This window comes from Bacillus rossius, chromosome 1 (genome assembly GCF_032445375.1).
Source record: "Bacillus rossius redtenbacheri isolate Brsri chromosome 1, Brsri_v3, whole genome shotgun sequence".
Taxonomy (NCBI): domain Eukaryota; kingdom Metazoa; phylum Arthropoda; class Insecta; order Phasmatodea; family Bacillidae; genus Bacillus; species Bacillus rossius.
Window position 1 is genome coordinate 68,119 of NC_086330.1, and position 22,309 is coordinate 90,427.

Consider the following 22,309-nt stretch of genomic DNA (forward strand, 5'->3'; position numbering starts at 1 on the left):
CCTTTCCGCCCACCTGACATCGGCGGGGCCAGCATGCACTGCCACAATGGGTATACCCGAGTCGCCGGCGAGCTCTACTGCATACGCAGTGGTCTCAGCGACCCTGACTGCAGCTGCTGGACTATGGAAGGAACCACCCAGGCTCGGGCACTTGGGCCCCGAGGTGGGTGAGCTGTTCCGGATCTCTATCCGAGTGAATGGACAGGAGCCACTGGTGGACACCGCCGCGAATTACAACTACATCGCGGCCAACCTCGTCTCCGAGGTGGAGATGACAGAAGGTGTGGAGACCATGCTAATTTCCACCAAGGGAGGTAGCATGTCCATGATTGGGCGCGCCCAGGTAACACTCAAAATCAGGGACCATGTAAAACAGACCTGCGATAGGAATTAATCCTGGGAGCTCCCTGGCTGGCTCAAGTGGATGCACCATCGATGTATGGTCCAGGCGTATGCACCTGAGTACCCACGAACACTGGATGTTGTATTAGCTTCATAAGCCAACCCCTTCCCCACCCAGTCATGTTACAGGTTTGGACAAGCTTTGTAATAACATTCACGAAGAACATTTTTCGCTTATAAATAAAATGCTTCATAATCACTTACAGGTATTTTAGCAGCGGACCGGCTTCAGAGGACAACCATCACTCTCATATCCCACACAACCTCATTTGAAAAAGTGTTCGGGTTCGGGCCCCGAGAGCAGGAGGCCATACAGTTGCAGATTGAAAAGATTCTGGAGAGTGGCATTTTCGAGCACAATACAGCCTCCTACAACTGTCGTATTGTCATGGCTACTAAAAATGATGGGACCCTGCGATTATGTGTCAACATCAAGCTCATAAACCGTTTTTCTGTTCCCTTACTGCCAACTCTTATTAATATAAATGATGTCCTGGTTGTTCTTGGAGTTGTCACTATTTTTACCACCCTCGACCTCAAATCGAGGTACTGCCAAGTGCCAGTCCGCCCATTTGACCGCCCCAAGACCATGTTCACTGGACCTGGTGGTGGGTGCTACCAGTTCTGCATGATACCATTTAGGCTGATGGACACAACTGCGACCTTCAAGACCATAAGGGTCCGCATCTTGGATGGCTACATTGGCAAGTTTGCCATGGCATAATTGGAGAATTTCGTCATCTAGTCATATTCTTGGGAGATTCGTGATCACCATCTCACCCTGTTCCTTTAATGGCTCACCATGGATTTAATGGATAGGCATGGACTTACCTGCACCCCGAATAAGTGCCACATTGGGGTGGCAGAGGTTGAGTTTCTGGGACACGAAGTCGATGCCGAGGGTTGCCACCTGCTGCCCACCCATATGTCCCTCATCGAGGGCAAGCAGGCACCCTGGACACAGAAACAGCTCCAGAAGCTGATGATTTGGTTGAAGTCTTTTATTTTCAATTTTACCCCAATCACAGCACCCATGATCATACTCCAAATACAAATTCAGTTGGATACAAGCTGCTGGCCAGGCCCTTAACCATTTCAAACAGCACTTCTGCAACTGCCACACCCTGTCCTGGCTGGTTCCATATGAGCCCCTTTTCGGGCAGACCGATACCAGCCAGGATGTTAATGGTATCCAAAGTAATGGAGTATGCTAGTGCAAAATTTTTCCAGATGGAAAAAAGTACCATGTCAACGAGCAGGAGTGTCTCGCGGTGGTGTAGGCGCTAAAGCGGTGATGGCAGCACATCGAAGGCCGAACTTTCATCCTCCGCACGGACAGACAGTGCCTCTTGTGACTGGATTTCACTCGGGGGTAAGTCGAAATTTACTAGATGGGCCTTAATGATTCAGAATTGCTCATTCCCAGTGGAGCATGTCCCCAGCCGAGAAAACCATCTTGCTGACGAACTTTCCAAAAACCCCGACCCCGACACCACATTCCATGACAGCCAGGGATGTGATGACCTCCTGCTCACGGTCCACCACACCACCCTTCAGGTTCCATCTCCATCATCGGCCATGTTGTATGCCTTGCGTGGGTTTAGCACACCCGAACCACCCACCACTATCGACACCATGGCTAACCTAGTTGTGCATGTACGCGATGCCCAACAGAGTGACCCGAATACCAGAGCCCAACTCGCCGAGTGTGGTGACCGAGTCGTCCCAAATCAGTGCAGCATAATTATACATCAAGCAAAAGGCACATGTAGAACTTAAGACGATCACAGTTACAACATACAGTTGTCATTATCCAAAATAAAAAACATGTCACTAGCAAACACAAATTATTTTTAACAACAAATTTTGGAACACCGGCAGATGGTGCTGGTGGCATATTCATACTCCCCCTTTCTGGCATCAATTACCATCTGCATAACCTAATTCACTATCCCTCAATTCACTTGTGACACTTATGGTGCGTAGAATATATCAGATACATGAACCACTGGGGCCCCCTGTCTGGACATACGCCAGCCCTAGCTTTAATCATCTTATCTGTTAATGATGCACAGCCTGTGCGCAATGTTTCACCTCTATTTATGTAAAATTTGAACACCAGTTACATACATAGACTCTAGCTTGCGTTACATAATTTCAATGAGTTTAAAATATGTGTAGAATCAAACAGTCTAAAAATAAAGTTGCATAAAAAATCGTTGATCATTTTTGAACTGCTGCTTAAAAATGTTCTACCTTGCCTTTTTTTAATAGAAATTTTTTTAATTTTTAATGATATGTTTTTCGTCCCCAGGCTGTGGCTCCTTCCCGATCCCCGACGTGCGGCTGTGAATTTAGATTGTAATTATTTTGGCCTACTAACTCAGTGAGAGGTGGGGTTTGTGACTACTGTAGCCGGGACTGGGAGCTGTGGAGAGGGGAAGGTGATGAACAGGGCAGAGGAGTATGGGAGTGGAGATCGAACCAGGAGACGTCCGCTGTTAGTCTACGAGATGTTATATTTAGTCCTTTTCCCTGAGCGCGGCTGGCCCACAACGATGTTACGGGACACGTCCCCCGCCATGCCGTGAACGAACACAAATTGCAGGTCATCCACGAGGGCGCACTACTCCACGACTGAAGATGTCGAACATGGGAGCTAGCCGAAACGACGGTAGCGACGCTAGCAACGCGCGTGGCAGATTGCCTGCGGACTCGCGGAGCGCAGCATCACAGAACCTCCCTCGACGGCAGCCAAGCGGCGACTGTCAACTCCCTGCCCCGCGCGGCCGCAAAGCTACATGATTCAAAAAAAACACATAACTACACAATTTGAATACACAATTACAAGTTAAGTTATTTACAAATATTTATACAAAGATGTCCGTCCTTGAGCGGTCCAGAAGCAAAGTTAGGGCTCACGCGGGTGCGTCCTTAGCACGGAGCACTCACTGCACTGCACCGAGGGGTCAGGGGGGAATAGCCCCCCCTCAGGTACCCGGCGGTGGGCAGAAACGGCCTCTAAGTCTATGAGGGCACGACGAATGTTGTCATATGCCCCCCCTCTCCACGAGGCCGCCCTGCCCACCGACGTCGGCTCAGGCCGGCAGGTGCTGTCGAGTCTGGTTATTAGTTCGGTCAGGTGTGTGCTCATCGCTCGTCTGAGGTCGAGCGAACCACGGCAGCAGCTGCATGACGCTGCAGCGCAGACCACTCCTGTCCATCCGTCGTAGGTCGCGGTACTTGTACTGCCCCTCCCACTCATAGTCCCGGAGATAGTGAAGGGCCGTCATGCAGCGCGTGGACCGGCGTACCTCGGGCCCGTCTCCTGCGTGCACCACCATCGTCGCCTCCTCAGGGGGCATGTCCAGTACCACGGGCTGCACCCGGTCCACGTCACTCTCCCTGCTGAGGAGTCGCACTGTCACTTCGTCGGCCATCGTGTCGCTCATAGTCACCCGCCCGCCCCCCGGCCGTCGCTCCCACGGGTGGGTGCACCCCCATCGGCGTCTCGTACCATGGTCAGGGGGGTCACCGTCGGGTTGTTCAGGTCGACCGGATCCCCAAGGATGGTGTCGTCGGCAGACACATCCTCGATGGTGACGTCCGACCCGCGCAGTCCGTCATTGTCGTCGTCCCAGAATATCGTGTCCACGAGGCGCTCCAGCTCATCCAGGCTCGCACCACGTGGTCTCCCCCGTCTGACGCGTCAGATGTCATCGCTCCCCCCTTTGTCACCTGAATTAGGCCGACGTCCCCCACCTGGTCACCCTCAGGGATCGCCTGGTACTGCAAGGCCCGGTCAGGCTCTTCCGCCTGGTCGTCGGTAGGTACGGGGGTCGGTAGGTCGTCATCGTCGGTCGAGTCCGCCAGTCAGAGGTTGTCCCTGTGAACCTTCATCGTGCGCCCATCAGCGCGACGGACGAGGTACGTCGTGCTCCCTAGACGAGAGACCACCTCCTGGGGCTCCGTCCACTTGGGCGCCAGTCCAGCGCAGAACCCCCTGTCGCCCGACGACAGATGGTGGCACCGGACTTACACCCACTGTCCTGGCTTGAGCCGACCAGGGGGCCGGGTCATCTGGGGTGTTCGTCGTGCCAGGAAGAGCTCCTGGTGTCGTCGGGCATTGTCACGTAGCTCGTCAACAGGAGTCACGTCAGTGTCAGCGAGTGTTTGCGCCTCCCCGGGCAGGGCGAGGTTGCGCCCCTGCACCAGTTCGGCGGGGGAATAGCCCGTGACCACGTTCGCCCAACGGCACAGGCAGTACAGCAATGTCGGCAGGTGCAGGTCCCACTTAATGTGGTCCTCGTCCAACCGTATGCGAAGCTGAGTCTTTATGTCCTGGTTCCACCTCTCAGTCGGATTCGCACACGGGTGGTAGGTTGGCGTCGTGCGATGCTCCACCCCCCACCGCTCACAGGACATTCGCCAGTGTCTCCCCACGAACTGCGCCCCGTTGTCCGTCAGGAGGACCCCAGGGTACCCATATCGTGGGAAGAACTCGCGCTCAAGCAGGGCAATCACGGTGCTGGCCTTCACATTTGGAACTGCGAACACCTCCGCCCAGCGGGTGAAGATGTCCGTTACCACCACGATAAAGCGCCTGCCGCAGTACATGCGAGGGTACGGCCCCATGATATCCACCGCCACCGTGTGGAAGGGATCCCGGGGCTGTCGTGGGACCTGCTGCTCCTCGCCGTCGGGTCTCCGGGACATCCGCTCCTGGCAATGCTGGCAGGCCCTTACATAACGACGTACCTCCGCCGTGTCCCCCGGCCAGCGTAATGTCCGTCGGATCTCCCGCAGTGTCTGCTCTGTGCCGGGATGTCCAGCCATGGGGTGGTCATGCAGGTACCACAGTACCCACCGCCTGGCCTCTGGTGGCACGTGGGTCCGCCAGCTGCCCGACTTGTGCGGCCCTCTGGTCTGGAGCACGCTGTCAAGACTACGAGGGCCCGGTATCTCTTTCTCTCCGCACTCGGCCAGCCGGGACTGGGTGTCTGGGTCCTGGAGCTGCTCCGCCCGCACCTGCGAAAGCAGGTCGGCTAGCATCTCCGGCGGCGTGTCTGGTTCGGGGACAGTGGGGCCGAACAGCATGTACAACTCGCACGGCTGCGGCCCCGGATTCTCGACAATGGGCTCGTGAATCGGGGGAAGCACCTCCTCCCAGCCCTGGTCGTCGCGGAACACACTCGTGGGATCCGGATTCCTGGACAGCTCGTCGGCCAGCTGATTTTCCCGTCTTGGGACGTGTTCCACCGAGAACGAGAACTCCTGAATCAGCATGGCCCAGCGAGTGAACTTGGACTTCCGGCCCTGAGCGGAGTCCAGCCAGCAAAGGCACTGGCTGTCGGTCCTAAGCGTGAACAAGTGGCCTTCGAGGTGGTGCCGATAGCGCAGAAGAGCCCAGACGACTGCCAGGCACTCCTGCTCGTTCACGTGATACCTCCTCTCAGCCGGCCCAAACTTCGCACTGGCGTACTCAATCACACGCCGGACGCCGTCGCCGTCTACCTGGTACAGCACCGCACCCATCCCCTCCTGAAAGGCGTCCGTCTGGACGAAGATGGGTTGGTCAGGTTTCAGTCGCGACAGCGTGTGACAGTTCTGGAAACGGTCTTTGACCTGGTGCAGGGCCTTGTCCGCGGCGGGCGTCCACCAGAACTTGGCCTTCGGCGACAACAGGTCAGTCATCGGGGCCGTGATCGTTGCGAAGTCAGGCACGAAAGACCGCAGCCAGTTCAGCAGTCCCATAAGCTTTTGGAGCTGCTTCCTGGTCTTCGGCGCCTGCTTCTTCTCGATGAGTTCCAGCTGGGCAGGATGCGGATGGCACCCCTCCGCCGTCACCAGGTGTCCCAGGAACACGATCTCCTCAGCCCCGATGTGACACTTGTTTGGGGCACAAGTCAGTCCGTGTCTGGCCAGCTTTTCCAGGACCAGCGCCAGGTGGTGCGCATGGTCCTCCCACGTCCCAGAATAGACGATGACGTCGTCCAGGTAGGCACTGGCGAAGACGCCAATGTACCCGTCCAGGACGCGCACCATCATAGACTGGAACTTGGCCGGGGAGTCCATGAGCCCGAACGGCATGGCACAGAACTGGTACAGCCGACCATCTGGCGCAGTGAACGCTGTCTTCGGACGGTCGGCGGGGCATACCGGCACCTGCCAGTAGCCCGACTTCAGGTCCAGCGTCGTGAAAATTTTTGCGTTCCCCAGCCCGGACAAGGCGTCAGTGATGTTGATCTTGGGGGGGGGGGGGAGCGGGGATCGTCAGTCTGTTGACGGCCTTAAAATTTACGCAGAAGCGTAAACTCCCGTCCTTCTTAGTGGCCAACACCACCCTCGAGTTATATGGAGAGGTGCTGGGCTCGATGACCCCATCGCGCAGCATCTTGTCCACCTGGGACTGCATCGCCTCGCGCTCCTGAGGCCCAAACCCATGCACCCTCTCAAACGGCGGGCGGTGCGGCACCATAGGGATACTGTGCTCCGTCATCGTCATGCGCCTTAACCGGTCCGCCGCCGCAAATAGCTGAGGTCGGGACTCGAGGGCCGACTGATGGCGTCAGCATACTCTGCCGGGACGTGCCGGAGGTCCTACGGGGGGGGGCTGACTGAGGAGGGGAAGGGGGGCTCTGGTGGATGCCGTACACCGTCCAGCACCCGCGGGTGCCGAAGTGCATCCATCCGACCCGCACCTCCACAGCGGCATCGACCTCGTGCAGCCATGGTGCCCCCAAGATCAGCCCCTCGCGCAGGTCGGGGACCACCCAGGCCTCGATGCGACTGACATGACCAACGATGTACAGTGTTACCTGGGTGGTGCCCCTCGCCGTCGTGCTGGTGTCCCTTATGGCCAGCTGCTCCGCAGGCGGCGTCCGGGTCTCCGACGGATGCCGTAATTGGTGGATTAGTTCTGCCGCTGGTTCCGCTGGTGGTTGGCGCCCTGGGGCATGGCACTTAGCCGTCTGTCCGCCCCCAGCACCGAAGACGCGCCTCCCTCGCGCGCTCCCTCCAGCGCGGCCTTTGTGGGGCACAAGCGGTGCTAGTGTCGCTCCTCTGTCGTGCAGTAACAGCAGCGTGAACCAGCGTACCTTGGGCCCGTCCCCGCTTGCACTACCATCGTCGCCTCCTCAGGGGGCATGTCCAGTACCACGGGCTGCGCCCGGTCCACGTCCCTCTCCCCGCTGAAGAATCGCACTGTCACTTCGTCGGCCGTCGTGTCGCTCGTAGCAACCGGCCCGCCCCCCGGCCGTTGCTCCCACGGGCGGGTGCACCCCCGTCGGCGTCTCGTACCGTGGTCAGGGGGGGTCACCGTCGGGTCTAACTACCCTATTTGAATACACAATTACAAATTTAGTTATTTACAAATAATTATACAAAGATTTCCGTCCTTGAGCGGTTCAGAAGCGAAGTTAGGGCGCACGCGGGTGCGTCCCTAGCACGGAGCACTCACTGCACTGCACCGAGGGGTTAGGGGGGAATAGCCCCCCCTCAGGTACCCGGCGGTGGGCAGAAAACGGCCTCTAAGTCTATGAGGGCACAACGAATGTCGTCAGTTTTGTAATTAATATTGCCTACACCCTCAATGAAGGATTTAAAGTCACAATTTGCATGAATGAAATTAAAGTTTGCATTGACAATGTTGTACATATCTGTTGCAAACCTGGGCCGGGTGTGGGAGTTATCTCCTTTAACTCTGGTGTGAAGTCAAGGTGACACATTTTGCTTAATTAATATTGTGAAAAATTCATATTTAGCCACCATATACTTAACTCATGCCAGGGCATAAAGGTGTCCCCAACTTTATTATAATGGACACGACCTCTGGGCCTTTTAAACATAACACTGCCGTCACCCGACCTCTGTGAAAGGCCCGGGGAGTACCTGACAGGCGATACGGGTGTAGCGATGCTGTTGTTGTCCGGAGGGGCGCCAGGCTAACGGGCTGATAGGCCGTTGATGTTGGGTCGTGGGTACTCTGCCCCCGCGTGCCCCACCAGGTAAACAGCTTGAATCTAACCTGAATGGTTCTCCCTTGGTTGTGAAGGCCGCTCGGCCGTGTGGAGGACGGGAGACTACGGAAAATAATTGTATAATAGTTGGTGAGAATTACCTTTGATTTAGTCCCGCTACAAAAACTCTCACTAACACTTGGCGACGTCTAGTGGTTACACAATTAACAAAAATCACAACACTACGCGACACTGAAATGGTTACCGCGACAGTTTCTCGGGACGTGGGTCAATGCTCGCTGGAGATGGCCAGCAACGAAAGTTAACGGGTGCAGGGGGGGGCTCGATGAGCGGGCTCCTAAGTTCGGAGAAACACTTACGTGAGTGCAGCCGGCGGGCATATGCACGGCGTCCTTAATTAAAAATACTCTCGGTGGAGTCGGCCAGTACTATAAGTTCTGTGATACGATACGCAGCGCGGTATCACATTGAAGATGGTCGGGATAGGCCCGGTTCCGCAAAATTCGCGCCGAGTCGACGTGGGCAGGGGTGAATTAATAAAAGGATTTAAATTTGATGATTAAGTGCAGAATAAAATAATCAATGAAACTAACTTGAATGCTGCCCACGGACACACGTCTGTTCCCGGCGCGGAGTGGTTGGAGACTGCCGAACATGGCCGCCTCGCAAGGAAGAGAAACTTTCTCTTCTTTGTGAGTCGGCACCAAAAACTTATAATAATTTAATTTGTTATATGATGAGTAAAAAACATACTCCAGGTGCTTGATTAAAACTTTGCACCTGGTAAGTAGTTGCTTAAGGCTTAACAAATGTTTCAATTGATTTATTAATTTAAAAAGTGGCACCAAGTTGGCGACTGTAAATTTAACTACAAATTGTCTCAATGAGCACTGTTTGGGTTTGAATTCCCTTAGTTTGGCTAGACTACTATCATAGGCCAATTAATCAAGGCCAGTAGCCGCTTTGGCTAGTAACGAGGATTGTTTTCTGTTACGTGCGTGCTTGTGATTTGTTAATTTCGACCTAGTGCCTCGTCTGGGAATTGTTTTCCGTAGTCGAGCCCCCGGGTTTTCGTGTCCTGATTTTTAATTTAGTTAATTGAGGTCATGCCTGGGGCGCTCGCTTGACTCAATCCGGCTGGGCCAGAGGCGCGCTCCGAAAACGGGATACGGTACTGGCGGTGCGGAGCACGGGCTTAACGGCCATGGTCGGTACGATGTCAACACATACAGTGTCGCTGATTGTAGCATAATGTGTATTCATGATTTGTTTAATTAGTGTCGAGAACTTTCGGCGCTAGTACTTTTTATTGCTAGTGAGGGTTTGTTATAGTTTCATGCCAATATGGCTCATTATTAATTTAAGATAGTTTCAAGTCGCATACCTTAGAATGCACTCTCAAGTAGTCCTCATCACTCTACTGGTATTTAGCATAATGTGTTAAGGTACTGCCGTCGGCCGGTGTCTCGGGTTCGAGTCCTGCGGTGAGTCTAAGGGGCAGGTGGTGCTTTATTGTGTGTTTTTCCGGGAGGGCGCCAGGTTAGCTAGTACGTCTAACGAATGGGGTGGGTCAATCAGCCCCAGCGTGCTTCTCTAGACTCGGTGGGTGTATCTTAAGTATTAACTGCTAGTAGACAATGGTGATACTCCCTGTTCAGCATAAGGTAGCTGGTGCCTAACTACAGATGTAATACACGCACTGGAACTGAAAACGTGTGGTACACATATATATTAACGGACATATTTGGGTACACAATATTGCACGACACTACTCTTGGTTGATAATTTGGACATAATTGATACACAATATTACACGACACTACTCTTGATTAATTATGATTGTCTCTCCCTAAGGCAGTACATTAGATGGGGAGTTCGTTGGTTGTCCTGGAGTCGGCCAGGTCCGTAAAGTGACTGACCTTAAGGCGGCCCTGTGGCCAGTGGCCTTAAGGCCCTGAATTACGACGGCCGGGTTAAGCCCTGCACCATAAAATCCGACCCGGGGTCGCTTGGGGAATTGATGTTACAAAAGATTTGGTGCAAGACTATATTTACCAGAGTGAAGAATCGGTGAGTTACTAAATTGAAGGTTCCCCATGGAACGAACACACAAACACATCCACCCTGGGCCGCGAGCTGATCTGAACCGCCGGAGGGGGCTGTCATGCAGGGGGGGGGTTGAAGTTCCGCCGCGCGCCAAACCACTGACGTCGACCCAAGTGTCTCCCCGGCTCCTTCAGGCCGTTATGCCTCGCCAGCGCCATCTCTTGCGTGTTTTTAGTGCGATGCAAGTGTAGGTGGTGTACGACGTGTTATTTCTTTGCAGTGAGGTCGTCCCAAGTGCTCCTACGGTTCGCTGAGACCATTATTGCCCGTTGCTGATTCAGGCTTGCGTGTGCGCCGGTGCCCGTGCGCAAAAGTGTAACAAATGGCCTTGGCCGAGAGGGGAACGCCCTGCAGAGTTACCACCATAACAGTGATGTGGCTTTCATAAGCATTTTGTTTATGTAATTATGTGAGTGTGTAAATATATATTTGTGTTGTGTACCTGTAGATGTGTTTCCCGGGCGACTGAGTCGCATCTCCCCGCCTGTTACCATGTGGGCTCCACGCAATCGCACACGAAGGGAAGAGGGGGATTCATGCACGCGCGACAAGGGGGGAGGCTGCTGAGACGTCGCGGAGCGTGGGTCGAGTTAGTCGCCTGAGTGGGATGAGAGAGTGCGGTCGCGAAGTTGTGAGTGAGAGTCGAATGGACACTGTCAGTCGTGTCACCGTTGTCACGTCCCCGTCATTCGCATCTTCATCGGTCACATCACCGTCGTTCGTGTTGTCAGTCACGTAACCGTCAGTCACGTCACCATCGTTCGCGTCGGCAGTTACGACACAGTCTTATGTGTCATCGTCATTCACATCACTGCCAGTCACATCACCGTCATTCACGCCACTGTCAGTCGTGTCACTGTCATGTCACCGCCAGTCAGGTCACTGCTAGTGTCGTGTCACGCTCAAAGTACGTGGAGCCGGGCCTCGCCCTGACGGAGTGTCACAGATGGGGGCCGTGACAGCCCATGTACAGTATGTTACATGTGCAGTAAACACAAATAACGTCATAAACTATTTTATTTCACCCGAGTTAGGCTAGTTCCCTTGCCACGTGACACGAACCCTCTCTGCCGGAGCAGCTGGGCAGCGACTCCGAACCACGGGAACGGCCCTAACGTCGACAACAGGATTTGACATCTTATTTTATTGTAAATATATTTTTGTTTTACGTTTTTTTATATATATTTAGTTTATATTTTATTGTAATTAATTTTTTATTGTAGATTTATGTATTCTGTAAGTTTTTATTTGTTCACCGTGTGCCGGAAATTAGGCATTTCGTCACCTTTTTAATTTTTTTTTATAATTTTAAAATTTTTTGGGGTTTCTATTTTTTTAATTTATCTGGTTGTTAATGGGGGTGATTTACTTTTTGTTAGGCCAGTGTACGCCACGGATTTAAACTTTGTGCCAGTGGACCGAAGCCCCTTCCCAGGGGGCCAATCTGATATTTTGCTGTCTAATGTGGACATGGTCAGCCCGGTTGAAATTTCTCTCGCCTGCAGTCACGTCCCGAGTTTGTAATTTTAATTCCCTGCATGACCAAAACTGCTTTGAGCAGCTCCTGGGCTGCAAGCTGCTACCTTGTAGAGGCCCGCTGAGAAAAGCATGTCTCGTCACGAAGCAGTCTCCAGTGGAGCTGCGTTCCCACCTTAGTGGCTATTTCTGCCCCCCCCCCCCTTCCTCAATCTCCTCCTCACTTCAGTTCTGAGAAATTAAGCTAAGAGCAGTGACCAGACGGGACGATGACCTGATTAAAAACCTTCTCCCGGGTCCGACAGACACATCCCTGACATCTAGCGGCAGAAAAAAGCAACTTCACCCATGGTGGCCAGCGAGCCGAGACTACGCTCATGACACCTGGTGGCAAGTCAGCTCACCACGTCAGTTAGTTCCCCTTTACACCGCCAGAGCGCAGCGTCGCGGTGCCATAAGGCACTATGCTTTCCTCTCGAGGCCCGGAGAAGTCGATTGTTCGTTGCTTTCGTTTCGGTCCGGTAGAGAGCGCGCATGTCGTGTTGTCACGCCCGCCTCGGACTCCTTCGGAAATTTTCGGCTTAGAACCAAACCTACCCCCTCCTTTAACCCGGGGCCTTACCGCCCGATTTAATTAAGTGCTTTGTCCGATTGCGAGGACTCAGCCCTCTGACCTTGGCTACTGACCACGTCTCCGCTACGTCCTCTGCGCTAAGAGGCTTTTTGCGGGAACGGTGATTTTCGTGTGCACGAGAATGTAGTCAGCTTGCTTAAGGGATGTAATCCCGTTTGTACAGTAGCCAGGCAGAGGTAGTTTTTAGAAAAGTCATGTTAGTTAAATTTTTTATTTATTCTTATTTAATTCAAAAATTTCGGTTTCGTCCGCGCATCCTGACTTCTCGGTCTGCGGCATCCTGATGTCGGCGCGGGACACCTAGTGAGCTCCGAACTCTACACCCTGGTTGGTGAGTTATCCGGCCTTTCCCCCCCCCCCCCCCTATTCCCGTTTGTTGGCCTTTTGCGCCGACGGTGTAGGACTGTCTGGAAGCAAGTCTAATTCGTTTTGAATTTGATTTGGGTTTCAGACACGGTCGAAGTGCTGGAGAGACAAATTGCTCCCAACTCGTGGTCCTGCACCTCCACTGCGGGTCACGTTAGAAGAGAGGTTTCCGCGACCCGACGTTATTTTTTGAAGACCCGGGTGGTAATGTGAAATCAACATCCCCCCCCACCTTCTAGCTACGAACTACATTAATCGAATGAATAGCCTACCAGCGAACAGTGCTTTCCTCAAGAATATGTAGAGTCAATAAAACTAATCATCGATGTAATAATTGGACAAATCAAATTTGGTGCGATTTTTAAATTTTTGATTATGTAATAATATTTTGTTAAGGTGTTATGTGTATTGTTTTAAATTATTCTGGGGCGCCCCCTTTAACTGTGTTAATTACTAAGATTTTGATTGTCAGGTTTGAATAATACGAACACAAAATTCCATAATAATAAACTAGGAACCTATAGACCAAGTTACTTGTGTAGTGTTAATTTATTTACGATATACCTTCTTCCCGTAAACGATCCACCAGCTCCCCAGTTGCTTGTGTCAGGGAGTTCCAAATTATCTTGTTCTCCACCTCGTGCCACCTCTGGTCAATAACTTAATTGTCTTATTTTTCTTACCCAGCAAGGTTTCCAAGGCTCTTTTTAATTAATTCAAAATAATTCAATTTTGAGGCACGAGGGGCGTTACAATTGGTAGCAGAGCATGGTTTGGTCTATAGGCATACCTAAAAGAAGTAGGCATACCTAAAATAAAATTAAAAAATAAAAAAAAAAATTAATTAATTTTTGTGAAACCAATTTTGTATTTGTAACATTGTAAACTGATCGCTGGTACACCCTGTAGTTATATTGCTTTTCTATTTTAATATTTATTTTGAATTTTACGTCCCGCTGTGACTGTGTTTGCGCGCGGTGAGACACCGCGCGGCCCCGTCCCTCAGGCAGCGTGCCTTATCAGGCACGCGTGTCATTCCTCCTGTCATCCGCTTCACCCCTCCCCCACACGCCTCACCGGCTGGAGGAGACAAGGTCATGTCGTTGCCCCCGTGTCCGGAGGCGTAAATAATGCGTCACAATCTAGTTTGTTGCTCACGGCCGACAGTGCCCTGAGTTTGTCTAAATTCCTCATTTTATCTGTGTTTTTTTTATAACACATCCGCCTGAAAAACAGGCCATCTTTGTAAAAAAAAACTCATCATAGAAGTCCTTTCGGACATCGTGGTATTTTTTGTTTTTGTCTCTCGGCGTCTTGCGCGCGCCGACATGTTATCTCTTCACCATATGGCAGGGCCGCCAACCGCGCGGAACTCTTCTCTACTCCACCCATGGGGCACGTATTTTGTAAACAAACTACCCATGCTTTGTATGTCCTAATAATATAAATTTATGTCACAAAACAAGCACTTTAAATAATCTATACTGCATTAATTCTAGCAACAAAGTATTTTCTTAATCTAGGGTTACTAAAATATAACATAATAATTTTATATATAACTTAAAATAATATTAACAATACAAATAATATGATAATATAAACCTTTTGTTTTAGCTAATGTTAAGAAACTTCCATTGTTTACTATTTCTAAGTATCTTAAAATTAACGATTAAGTATTTTAATAATACATAAAATAAATCTAAAAAAAAAGGTCCATTTATTAAGTAACATAAAATAAGAATATGCTCATAAGTAATTTTAACAAGTTGACGCCGTCCCCGCTACCTCTGAGTATTTAGACGTGATTTTGTTCAGTTCGTGATCTCAGGGAAGGTTCGGCCTTGTGGCTAGAGGTAGGGGTCAACGCAGTAGGGCCCCCCGAGCTGTTGAGGCCACTCGGGACGCCTGAATAATAACACAAAACTTCTTCAGATAGTTCGTGAATTTAATACAGCACAGCCCAATACATGGTGCTGCCCGTTCTGGCCGTAACGGTTTGCCCGACGCGACTAGTCACACGCGCAGCTCACTTCCTCAGTGGCGGCTCACGATTCTTATGCGCGTGAGGGGCAGACTCGTTTACGTGATGCGAAAGTTACAAAAGACACTCTGACATGGCACACGATATTTTGAAGCACAATACACTACACTAATACCTAGCTCTGGATTAAGTTTGGTGGCGCACTGCCGTACGACGGTGATACATAAGCCCTGACATGACGAATTACACTTAGGCGAACAACTATTCCACTAATACATTACACTTGATAAACTGGGCTAGCAGCACGTAGGCCCGTGTTTCCGGCGACTCTACGTGGTGTCTAGGTGTGACCCAGGGACTGAATCGTTATTAAGTCTGATAGCACGTGTCGCCTGCTGGCTGCCCCGTGCGGGCCAAAACTAAATAGCCTGTAGGCTAGGTTGGGCGTGAAGCGCCGACGTGAAACCACATAATCTCCCCACAGTACTTACGTAAGACGTGGAACACTCATCTTGAGCACTGATTGAATTAAGTTAAGTACCTCATGGTAAATTTAGGCCGACCGCGGAACTGTACAAAAGGTTGAAAAGAAATTACACTATGGAAAACTACATGTCGGTGAATGCAAAGTTTGAAGGTTCCGCGTTGCGCGCAGGCTGCCGGCCTGGTTGAGCTCTCGAAGGACACTAGCGGTGTCGCCGCGCGCGACCCCCCTCCCCCGCCAGCCCTCCCGCGGAAACGTGTGAATTTAGCGGGAAACTGAACCGGCCAGGTTCGGGACAAATCGCACATTGAAACATGATTTTGCAAAGACTTAATTATTAATTAATAAAAAATAATGTTTAATAAAATCCTGTGGAAAAACATAATTATAACAATTTGTTGTAGTGCGGCGGAAGGATATGCCACACCCGGCCGGATCCTTGCGCCGGTGTAGCACTCGTTGTATGGCGTTCGCCTCGTCGCACGAACTGCACTTTGCTGCGCGCACGGGCGCGTTCGGTGCACACGCTTTTGCGAGACGTTGATGAGGCATAGCGGTCTATGCGACAGAGGAGCATTGGCGGTCGGCTTCAAATGCCCCCCCTTCTCTGAGACCGCTATGTGCATCAACGCCTCGCTTCACACGCTGAGCACTTCACTGACGTTCGCCGCACTGCGAGCCCTACACTACGCGGCGGAGTGGTGGTGTGTTGTGATGTAAACATTCTGCCCTGAATACCTCTCCCACTCAATGAATGATAAGGGGTTACGCCCTGACCCGTGTCCTTTCCCCCCCTGGGACTGGGCAGCGACGTGCGCCTCTTCTAGCTCAATATGGTGACAAGTGGGTGGGGGGGTCAGTGTGGTCGGGGTGTGGCAGGGTGGTGGAATGGATGACGTGGGCGGGGGGAATGATAGGGGTCCGGCCACGAGTGTTGGCACACCTGGATCGCCCCTTACGGGCCGCGCCCGGGTGGAGTAGCTCGACGGGGACCTGGACCACTCGTAATCCGCCAGGTAGGCCGGGGGTCGGCGGGCCCTCTGTGGTCGTGTGGTGGGGACTGTGCTGGTAGGGGTCTCCACTGTGCAGAGTGTGGTAGGTCCCCTCGTGTCCGGTTGGGTGGTCGGGCAGCTCGCCTCCACGGCGGGGACAGGAGCGAACTCTACCGGCTCGCTGTCGTCCGCGCAGTACGTCCTGACCGGGGCCCGACGTCTGCGGGTGGGGCGCCTATCCCTACTGTCCGGCTCCTCCTCCCCCTCCTCGGGCTCGTCCACGGATACCCGGAACGTGGCGTCCGCCAGGCTGAGGTCCAGCGGCCACAGTGGCTCGACGTCCTCCTCCTCACAGACCTCCTCCCCCTCCTCGTCAGGAAACCAGACCAACGGATTCCCCACCTCCTCGGGGACGTGCGGAACTGTGGCCAGCGGCACCGGGGACCTGCTCGGGGTGTCCCGGAGGTCGGGTTGGTTGCACTCATGTGCCTGATCAGGGCTACCCACGTCTGTGTCGCCCGTGTGCATGTCCCCCCGGGTGGTGGGTTCAGGTGCTGCTCCTTCCCGCGGCGTATCTGTGGCTTCCTGGAGTGTGGGGGATGGTGAAGAGGGGGTCGTTGGGCCAACTCTGACCCCGTGCGCGACTACGCGCAGGTCGTCCCGGTGCACTTTAGCGGGCCGTCCCCTTGGCGTCCGGACCGCATAGGATGAGGGGCCCGTCCTCCACAGGACCTCCCGCGGCTCCGACCATCGAGGCGCCAACCCCGCACAAAAGTTACGCGCCCCGGACGACAAGTGGTGCTGCCTGACATATACCAGCTGACCTGGCTGGATGGGGGGTGGGGGGTGACTAGTCATGGGCGTGTGGGCCGCCAGGAATTGGGCCTGCCGTTGTCTGGCGTGCTCCCTCCCCTCCTCATGATTGGGGCGCGCCACCGTGCCCATGGCAACATCGGCCACCCTGCTTTCCCCGGGCAAAGCCAAGTTCTTCCCGTACAGAAGCTCGGCAGGGGAATGACCGGTGACAGCGTTGGTGCGGCGCCGGAGGCAATACAACAGCTTCGGCAGGTGGACGTCCCATTTGGAGTGGTCGTCCCCCAACCTCAGCCGCAGCTGCGCCTTGACCTCCTGGTTCCGCCTCTCAGTGGGGTTGGCCTGGGGATGGTAAATGGGGGTGGTGTGGTGGTCGAGACCCCAACGGCGACAGTCAGCTCTCCAGCGCCTCCCGCTGAACTGACAGCCGTTGTCCGTCAACAGCACGCGCGCGAAACCATACCGCGGGAATATCTCGTGGTCCAGCAGGGCGGCTATGGTTCCGGCGCGCACGTTGGACACCAGGAAGGCCTCGACCCACCGGGTGAAAATGTCTGTGATGACGACCAAGAACCTCCTTCCCCGGGTGGTCCGCGGGTAGGGCCCCATTATGTCCAGGGCCAGGGTGTGAAACGGGTCGCGGGGCCGTCGGGGGCGCTGCTGCTCCACCCCGTCAGACCGCCTCGTCTTCCTCTGCTGGCACTGCTGGCAGCGCCGCACCAGGTCCCGTACGTCCCGCGTCACCCCCGGCCAATGGAAGGTCTTACGGATGTCTAACTGGGTTTGGTGCGCACCTGGGTGTCCCGCCAGCTCGTGCGTGTGGTGGAAGCCCATGACCTGCTCGCGGGCACCGAGCGGCACATGAAGGCGCCAGGCGTCCATGTCCCCTGGTACCCGGGTCTCCAACACCCCGTCCACGCACCTGTGGTAGGGGTGAACCTGCTCCCCACATGACCGCACCTCGGCCTGTGTGGGGTCGTCTGTCCGCTGGGCCTGTTTCACGAATTCCACTAATCCGCTCAGGGTCTCCACAGGCAAGACGGCGGGATAATCGGGGGCCCTTGGGATGTGGAATAGAGTTGCGGGCGCCTCCCCTGGAGTGACCGGCGGCGCGACTCCCCCTGGCGGCAACAGCCCCTCCCAGTCCTGGTCATCCTGAAACGTGTTGTGTGGGTCGGGATGGCGCGACAACTCGTCGGCGAACTGGTTGTCCCGTCCAGGGACGTGCTCGACCGCGAAGTCGAAGTTCTGGAGCATCAACGCCCACCTCGTGAACTTCGACTTGCGGCCCTGGGCGGAGTCCAGCCAGCGGAGACACTGGCTGTCCGTCCGCAGCGTGAACCGGCGGCCCTCCAGGTGGTGGCGGTAGCGGCGCATAGCCCAAACGACGGCCATGCACTCCTGCTCGTTCACATGGTACCGCCGTTCGGGCTGGCCGAACTTGGCGCTGGCGTACTCCACCACCCGGCGCACGCCTTTGTCCCCCACCTGGTATAGGACGGCCCCCATCCCCTCCTGACTGGCGTCTGTCTGAAGGAACAGGGGAAGGTCAGGCTGCAGACGGGCGAGCTGGTGGCACTCGCGGAACTGCCGTTTCACCGCATCCAGGGCGGCGTCCGCTTCGCTGGTCCACTGAAACCGGAGCTTGGGTGACAGCAAGTCCGTCATCGGGGCGGTGACGCTGGCAAAATGCGGAATGAACGAGCGCAGCCAGTTGAGAAGGCCCATCAACTTCTGCAGCTGCTTGCGGGTTCGAGGGGCGGGTTTGGACTCAATAAGGTTCAGGTGCTTTGGCAGAGGGCGGCAACCCTCCGCGTCCACCATGTGCCCTAGGTACTCCAGTTCAGCCGCGCCCACGTGGCATTTCTGGGGGGCACACGTGAGGCCGTGTCTGGCCAGCCGCTCAAGGACCAGGCCGAGGTGCCGGGCGTGGTCCTCCCACGACCGTGACCAGATGATGACGTCATCCAGGTACGCGGCGGCGAACTCGCCCGCGTACCCGTCTAACACACGCACCATCATGGCCTGGAAGGTCGCGGGGGCGTCCATCAGCCCGAACGGCATGGCACAGAACTGGAAACGCCGGCCGTCAGGGGCAGTGAACGCGGTCTTCGGGCGGTCCTCTGGACGTACCGGCACCTGCCAGTACCCAGACTTGAGGTCCAGGGACGTGAAGATGCGGGCGTCGCCCAGCCCCGCCAAAGCGTCTGTTATGTTGATGATCGGTGGTGGGGCGGGTATGGTTACTGAATTGACTGGTTTGAAATTCACACAAAAACGCATGGAGCCATCTTTCTTGTTCGCCATGACAATCTGGCAGTTGTATGGCGACTCACTGGGTTCGATGACTCCATCGCGTAACATTTCCGTGATCTGGGTCTGGATGACGTGCCTTTCAGTGGGTCCGAACCCGTATGGTTTTACGAACTGGGGTTGGTGAGGTCGGGTGGGGATGGTGTGTTCCGTGGTTGTGGTACGGCGGAGCATATCTGTGGCCGCAAACACCTGTGGCTGTTGAGACAAGACATTGTTTATGAGCTCTACATGGGCAGCGGGCACACCGTTCCTCAAGTCCGCGAGCGTGATGGGTGTCCCCTGCTCGGCGGGTGGCCGATAGCCCAGGCTGTAAACTGTGCGCCGCTCGTGGTGGCCAACGTGCAACCTCCCCTCCCTGACTTCCACAGTGGCGTCCTCCTGCGCCAGCCAAGGCAGACCTAGGATCAGCATCTCCCGTAGTCCCTCTACTACTAGTGCTGTTGTGTGACTAACATGGTCCCTGATGGAGAGGGTGATGTTCGAGCGGCCAACAATACGCGCTGTCGCCCCCTGCGTCGCTAACTGTACCTCCTCCACATCTGAGACAATGTCCCGTACGCTCGAGCATTGAGCCGACACATACGTGTGGCTGGCGGCCGTGTCGACAAGAGCATGCACCGGCTGTCCATCCATCCTGACGGGAATCCGGAGTAAATGCCCCGCCCCAGGTCCCAACTGCCCTAATTGGAACGACTCACCACACTGCTCCCGGGGCGCTGCCGCTGCCGTCAGGCGGTCCGCAGGTGCTGCCGGTGTCGCCGGGGTCACCTGGTGTCCGGTACTGCTCGCCGACGACCCGGTGCAGGCCGCTGACGAGTCGGGTGCGCCGCGCCCGTCCGTCCTGACGGGGCGTGCCGGTGTATCAGCGGACACCGCAGGTGCTGCCGGTGTCGCCGGGGCCACCTGGTGTCCGGTGCGGCTCGCCGACGACCCGGTGCAGGCCGCTGACGAGTCGGGTGCGCCGCGCCCGTCCGTCCTGACGGGGCGTGCCGGTGTGTCAGCGGACACCGCAGGTGCTGCCGGTGTCGCCGGGGCCACCTGGTGTCCGGTGCGGCTCGCCGACGACCCGGTGCAGGCCGCTGACGAGTCGGGTGCGCCGCGCCCGTCCGTCCTGACGGGGCGTGCCGGTGTGTCAGCGGACACCGCAGGTGCTGCCGGTGTCGCCGGGGCCACCTGGTGTCCGGTGCGGCTCGCCGACGACCTGGTGCAGGCCGCTGACGAGTCGGGTGCGCCGCGCCCGTCCGTCCTGACGGGGCGTGCCGGTGTGTCAGCGGACACCGCAGGTGCTGCCGGTGTCGCCGGGGCCACCTGGTGTCCGGTGCGGCTCGCCGACGACCCGGTGCAGGCCGCTGACGAGTCGGGTGCGCCGCGCCCGTCCGTCCTGACGGGGCGTGCCGGTGTGTCAGCGGACACCGCAGGTGCTGCCGGTGTCGCCGGGGCCACCTGGTGTCCGGTGCGGCTCGCCGACGACCCGGTGCAGGCCGCTGACGAGTCGGGTGCACCGCGCCCGTCCGTCCTGACGGGGCGTGCAGGTGTGTCAGCGGACACCGCAGGTGCTGCCGGTGTCGCCGGGGCCACCTGGTGTCCGGTGCGGCTCGCCGACGACCCGGTGCAGGCCGCTGACGAGTCGGGTGCGCCGCGCCCGTCCGTCCTGACGGGGCGTGCCGGTGTGTCCGCGGACACCGCAGGTGCTGCCGGTGTCGCCGGGGCCACCTGGTGTCCAGTGCGGCTCGCCGACGACCCGGTGCAGGCCGCTGACGAGTCGAGTGCGCCGCGCCCGTCCGTCATGACGGGGCGCGCCGGGGTGACAGTGGAGGCCGGGCTAGGGTTCCAGGGACAGTGGCCAGCCATGGCACTACCCCCTAGCGGGCGTTTCCCGACGTAAGGCCGCCCGCCCCACGGGCTTGCCAGACAGCTGCCCGCGTGGGACAGACGTCGTGCCAGTGGTACCGCTCCTCACGGCAGTACTTGCAGCGCGGAGCCCCCTGGTTTGGTGCCCCGGTGTTCTCCCTGGGTGCGGTACGTCGGGACGGCTGCTCCCCCTGTTGCCTCGGCACTGGCTCCACGTACGGTACCAGAGCCCTGGAGACCTCGGGGGCCGCCAACATCGGTGGCGACGCACCTGGCCGTCGGGTGGGCGGCTCGCGGCTGCGACGGACAGCTTGCACGTCGCGCTCCACCTCGTTCGCCAACCGCACGAACGTCTCCAGTCCCTTGTCGGTGGCGGCCCTAAGGAATGGCCGCAGTTCGGGCAGCATCAGCTGGACGACTACCCCTAGCATGCTGCTGTCGTCCTCCCCTTCCGCCAGCCGTCGGTGGAGCCGCGCCTTAGACCTGATGAAGGCCTCCGCGCTCTCCCCCGCCTCCTGAGGCCGGCAGAACAGTGACTGTTGACACCGGGCCCGGGCACGGGCGTCGTTGAAACGCTCCTCCAGTCCGTTGGCGAAGTCACCCCACTCCATGCCGTATTCTCCGGCTGTGGTCCACCAGTCAAGGGCACACCCCCTCAGCTGATCGCACGCCTTCTCCGTCCACTCATCTGTAGGCACCGCGTATCGTGCCAGCCTGTCTCGGCATGTCCGCAGGAACTTTGCGGGGTCCTCGTGCTCCTGCCCTCCGAACTCCGGCAGCTTGAGGGTGCCGCCGGGGCGCGGTGCGACAGGGGCCGCCGGCGTCGCTGACGGTCTGTCCAGCGCGAGCTCGCACGCGCGGCACATGAATAGCCCATTCCGGAAGTTAAGGAACTCCCGGGCCTCGGTG